This window comes from Phyllobates terribilis, unplaced genomic scaffold, assembly GCF_046119375.1.
Source record: "Phyllobates terribilis strain yellow unplaced genomic scaffold, ASM4611937v1 Scaffold_1__5_contigs__length_1240528914, whole genome shotgun sequence".
Lineage (NCBI taxonomy): Eukaryota > Metazoa > Chordata > Amphibia > Anura > Dendrobatidae > Phyllobates > Phyllobates terribilis.
In genome coordinates this window covers 2746857-2752856 of record NW_027362761.1, presented here as the reverse complement: position 1 = coordinate 2752856, position 6000 = coordinate 2746857, and the positions used below count along the sequence as shown (strand labels likewise).

General features: G+C 53.1%; 1 protein-coding gene across 2 annotated transcripts in view; it reads left to right on the top strand.

Moving 5' to 3' along the window:
* The first annotated feature begins 1676 nt into the window (after positions 1 to 1676).
* Positions 1677 to 6000, top strand: part of ZBTB7A (zinc finger and BTB domain containing 7A) — a 76489-nt gene continuing 72165 nt past the window's right edge. Inside the window, exon 1 of one of the 2 annotated variants that reach the window (XM_073651226.1) lies at positions 1677 to 1809. The gene's annotated coding sequence lies outside the window, so the exon portion shown is untranslated. Of the gene's footprint in view, positions 1810 to 2595; positions 2701 to 6000 lie in introns of those variants that run through there. The other variant, XM_073651308.1, reaches the window with a different exon arrangement.

Sequence of the window (6000 nt, the reverse complement as noted above, 5' to 3'; positions counted from 1 at the left end):
TATAGGTCATCAATGTCTGATCAGCCGGGGTCTGACACATGGCACCCCTGCCGATTAGCTGATAAACTCTTTAAAAACAAGCCATCACAAGACGGAAAATATAAACTGTATAGCTCATGGAAGGAGAGGGGAAAAAAATGAAAGAGCAAAAATGAAAAATAGCTGAGTCATTAAGGGATTAACATAATGATATTTTTCCATAATAAACACGGAATAACTAAAAATATTTTGTACCAGTAAAAATTTACTTTGCAAATATTCTCCTCTGTGAGGAAGAAGGCTAGAACTTTCGTGCCACCTACTTAGGGTAACAATCCTAAGAGTCAATATCAACCCATCAATGAATGGGTGCTCACCTGTGCTGTGTCCAAAATGCTGCGTTCCACATTAGAAGCACAGTTGATGGGATTTATAGAAATCCCATTTCCACTGCCCTTCTTTATGATGCAGCATAAACTCACACGTGGCGCGGATTTGCGAGCCACAGCATGTCAACAGAAGCTTCCCCAATACAATGTATTGGATGTGGTAACTATGCGGATTTACCTGTGTGATCAGAAAATGCGCTGTGTCTAAAACGCTGCTATAGCCTGTGCGTGGGCACATAGCCTTAGAAGCCAAATAAGACACTCTACTTGCAGACAAGTGTTTTGGGGTAAAACCTACAAGAAACAAAATGAACACAAACCCTGCTGTAACTAAATAAGTAAAGGTGTGTGTGTAATATGTGTTTTGATATGATGGTGATAAATATGTACCGACATGCTGAAAAGTTATCACATCTATTAAAGAAAAACAACGCCAGAATTACTGTAATTTAGTCATACCGCCTCCCAAAAAACATTTCAAAGGGGAAAATATTGGAAATGTTGCTTGTGCACATATTTTGCTGAATAAATTGGAGAAGGGTTAGCTTCAAAAATAACCATTACTTACCTGTTGAAGCCCCCGCTGCTCCAGGACCACCTCTCTACTGCTTCCAGTTGGTGTTTGTTTACTGGGCTGCATCCTGTCTACACCACGTGACCACCACAGCCAATCACAGGCCTTAGCAATGATGCCAACCTGGTGGGCAGGAAACCACTGATGCCTTTGTAAACAAACATTAGCAGGACTTTACTGCTTATTTTATAGCTTTACTAACTTTTGCACCATTTCCCTGAAAACAGACAATCCCCTTAAAGGGCTTTCCTATTTCAGAAAACCGGTCCCCTGACGCAGTTTGTAAAAAAAAAACGAACGCGCTCTACTCACCCTCCTAGGGTCCAACATGGAGTCTCAGCCTCTGTTCCTGGTGTCTCATATTGTCTGCAGAAAATAAATGAGCTCAGCGGTTCTGAAGAGATACGAGTCATTGTGTTCGGTGATTGACTGCAGTGCTATTTACAGGATGTCAGCGCTGCAGACAATAAAAGAATTGGGAACAGCTGTGAAGACTCCACACTGGACCCCAGGAGGGTGAGTAAAGCCCAATTTGTTTTCTTTTATAACAAACTGCAAGCAAGGACCACGATTTTTTGAAAAGTGGAAACCCCCTTTAATTTATATTTGAAATGACACCGTTTACTTTTTGGAAAATGGTTCCAGTCTCACAAGTCTGTTCTGTAGGCAGTGCCGAGTTCCAGGACATCCAATGAGGACTGTGTGGCTGCAGTTGTCACAAGTGTTGTGGCGGCAGAATGTGCTTCTCCTTTAAGAGAAGGGAGTACCCCAGCGCGACCTCACAGCAACCAGGAAGGGAGCAGCAGAGCGGCGGCGGCGCAGAGGTCTCTGCACAGCGCCTGCACCTATCTACCTCCCCGGCAGCAGGTAGGCAGCTGCGCACGCCCACAACCTAGGAGCGGGGTCCCGCTAGCTTCCTGGCAGCAGCCGCAGTTAGACGTGGTGACAAGCAGCTGCGGCCATAGCATCATCCTCTTGTCTGCATTACTGCCGGCGACATAACCCGACCGCACAAAACGGAGGTGTTGCTACAGGTCTACTCGGTTATGTGACAGCGGTTACACCACCACAAACGCCAATACGTTGGTTCAGCGTGAGAGAGAGAGGGAGGAGGAAAAGGCCAATACGGGCCGGGCACTAAGGACGGCTACGGAGTATCTGGGACTTGTAGTCCCCTCACCGGTGCAGCGCTGCAGATGACAGGGCCCTTGTGGACTGCATATCCCAAGGTGCAGTGCAAATGACAGCAAAGCTAACGGGTGATAACCCTCTGCCTCGTCCAATAGGAACGCACGGTGGGAGGCGCGAGGAGCCTGCTCAGGCCTATAAGAGCAGCTTCCTGTTTCTTGTGCGGCTCATTAACCCTTTCCTCGCTAGTGCGGCTAGGCTACTCACAAACACCTGCTAGTCAGCTGTCAGCGCAGTCTGCGGACTTGCAGGGGCTGTGTAGTCGGAGGCGGGTGATGGCTCTGGTGTGAGGCAGATGAGTATGGCAGAGTGCTCGCACTATGTCACGCTTGTCTGGTACGTACACATAGGACCTGGTACACACTGACAGTAGATTTATAACGTGCCGACATGCCGGAATAGGCTGTCTGTCGCCATACAGCTTCTGCGCGGGAATCACGAGGCCCCACCTCAGAGAGGCTGGGTGGGGGGTGGCAGGATGCCAGTCTGCCAGTGACTGTTCCGTGTGTGTGTCCGTGAGCTGAGACCCTCCCTGCTGTGGGGGAGCAGCTGGAACCGATACTGCCACAGGTGTGAGAGTGGGCATTACAGGGGCATGTAGACAGGAGGGAGAAGGGCATGGTGCTAAGCTACTGTTTACAATACTATAGGATGATGGCCAGGACTGGATCCAGTAAGGGCACAGGGCATGCTTCGGTTCAGTCATCACCTGATATGCTGACTCCTTCCATTAAGTTATGACAAGACTGGACCCAATCCAGCTAGCCCCGAGCCTTTAGGAGAGGTGGTCTGGGCACCTTTTGCCCTCCGCCTGATGCGTGGTCTGGGCGCCTTTCGCTATGCTCCGGTTGCGTGGTCTGGGCGCCTTTCGCCCTCCGCCTGATGCGTGGTCTGGGCGCCTTTCGCCCTCCGCCTGATGCGTGGTCTGGGCGCCTTTCGCCCTCCGCCTGATGCGTGGTCTGGGCGCCTTTCGCCCTCCGCCTGATGCGTGGTCTGGGCGCCTTTCGCCCTCCGCCTGATGCGTGGTCTGGGCGCCTTTCGCCCTCCGCCTGATGCGTGGTCTGGGCGCCTTTCGCCCTCCGCCTGATGCGTGGTCTGGGCGCCTTTCGCCCTCCGCCTGATGCGTGGTCTGGGCGCCTTTCGCCCTCCGCCTGATGCGTGGTCTGGGCGCCTTTCGCCCTCCGCCTGATGCGTGGTCTGGGCGCCTTTCGCCCTCCGCCTGATGCGTGGTCTGGGCGCCTTTCGTCCTCCGCCTGATGCGTGGCCTGGGCGCCTTTCGCCCTCCGCCTGATGCGTGGCCTGGGCGCCTTTCGCCCTCCGCCTGATGCGTGGCCTGGGCGCCTTTCGCCCTCCGCCTGATGCGTGGCCTGGGCGCCTTTCGCCCTCCGCCTGATGCGTGGTCTGGGCGCCTTTCGCCCTCCGCCTGATGCGTGGTCTGGGCGCCTTTCGCCCTCCGCCTGATGCGTGGTCTGGGCGCCTTTCGCCCTCCGCCTGATGCGTGGTCTGGGCGCCTTTCGCCCTCCGCCTGATGCGTGGTCTGGGCGCCTTTCGCCCTCCGCCTGATGCGTGGTCTGGGCGCCTTTCGCCCTCCGCCTGATGCGTGGTCTGGGCGCCTTTCGCCCTCCGCCTGATGCGTGGTCTGGGCGCCTTTCGCCCTGCGCCAGTTGCGTGGTCTGGGCGCCTTTCGCCCTCCGCCTGATGCGTGGTCTGGGCGCCTTTCGCCCTCCGCCTGATGCGTGGTCTGGGCGCCTTTCGCCCTGCGCCGGTCGCGTGGTCTGGGCGCCTTTCGCCCTGCGCCGGTCGCGTGGTCTGGGCGCCTTTCGCCCTGCGCCGGTCGCGTGGTCTGGGCGCCTTTCGCCCTGCGCCGGTCGCGTGGTCTGGGCGCCTTTCGCCCTGCGCCGCTTGCGTGGTCTGGGCGCCTTTCGCCCTGCGCCGCTTGCGTGGTCTGGGCGCCTTTCGCCCTGCGCCGCTTGCGTGGTCTGGGCGCCTTTCGCCCTCCGCCTGATGCGTGGTCTGGGCGCCTTTCGCCCTCCGCCTGATGCGTGGTCTGGGCGCCTTTCGCCCTCCGCCTGATGCGTGGTCTGGGCGCCTTTCGCCCTCCGCCTGATGCGTGGTCTGGGAGCCTTTCGCCCTGCGCCAGTTGCGTGGTCTGGGCGCCTTTCGCCCTCCGCCTGATGCGTGGTCTGGGCGCCTTTTGCCCTGCGCCGGTTGCGTGGTCTGGGCGCCTTTCGCCCTGCGCCGGTTGCGTGGTCTGGGCGCCTTTCGCCCTGCGCCGGTCGCGTGGTCTGGGCGCCTTTCGCCCTGCGCCGGTCGCGTGGTCTGGGCGCCTTTCGCCCTGCGCCGGTCGCGTGGTCTGGGCGCCTTTCGTCCTCCCGCCTGATGCGTGGTCTGGGAGCCTTTCGCCCTGCGCCGGTTGCGTGGTCTGGGCGCCTTTCGCCCTGCGCCGGTTGCAGGATGGGGCAGCTGGTTTCTGGGTGTGTTATTGGAAGGTAACTTGCGCACAGCCCAATGAGTGTCATGCCCCCCGTGATGTTGCTTGTGTTACATTCGCCAAGAAGAGTGTCAGCAGTGTGGGGACATCCAGAGGCTTGTTAGAGTACATGTGTAACAGCTGACGTTTGGAGGCTGTATAAATTACTACACTGCACAACTGGTAGAAGATAATGGATCATTGTATAATTCATTGTTGTATACTTTTGCTGTGATAATGAATGTACCATTTTTTTTTTGGGCTGATTTTCTATTAAACCTATATTATTATTGCAGTAACGTCCACAAGTGTGGTTAAGATGTACGATATCACACGTTTTAGTGCCAAAGAACATTGACAGCCAATTAAGATGCCCCCCCCCATAGCCTAGGATGTCTCTGGGAAGCAGTATTACCAGAAGGAATCATGTGTCCATTACTTATGGTTTCCAACCAAGGTCTTTTTACATGGGCAATTAGAGTGTTGGAACATGCGTGGATGAACGCTATTGGACGTCAGTCACTGCTGGTTTTACATGTCCTTCATAGTGAGTGTGCGATCTATTGGTTCCAACAATTATGATTGTTCTTCCCCATATGGGTTTCCTTGTTGTTGACAGCGCATCTCTGGTTACATATGAGTCTGATTGCTGTCAATGTTTACATGCCACATGATTAGGAATGGGCATATCATTCTGCTGCTCTTCAGCCAGTGTAAGGGGACTTTAGTTTCTACACCCCTGGACAGGCCCCCGTTCTCTGTCATAATAGTAATAATGGTGTCTTGAGTCCTGTTGTCAAAGCATGAGTAGAACCTCTTTGGATCAGAGGGTTAATGGAGCTTGACGACCTATCAGATACGATCACGTCAAAACTATGTTCGGCCAAAATAGCACATTTTGTCTGCCATTTAAATTGGAGGCTAGGAGCATATGCATCGGTTAATCACCATAGAATTGAAGTGTTTGATAACTGATACTATTAGAAAAGAAAACATCCCCAGAACACTTTCCTTCTGAAAATGTAAGCAGCTCTGTCTGATGGAATTAGGGTTTAAGTTTTGCCACTAAGATAAATAAGGCAAACTGCTACAACCTCCCCAGGGTTAGAATGAGTGAAAAGAACGTTAGAAACTAAAAAAAACCCCATAACTGTATATTAAAGAAAAACAATGACCTGAAAGTAAGATCTCTTCTATTCTACCAAATCATGGGATTAAAAAATATATGCACCTAATAATCCAAGTGCAAGCCTTTTTCAGTACCAGCCAACTTGTACATCCAGCCCTAGTTAGTGGCGGAATCGCCACAAAGCGACAGATACACAACATCGTTAACTGCCTAGTGCAGAGAAACTATCAAATTATTCAGTGCAGTCTCTAATTACAGTGACAATACAATA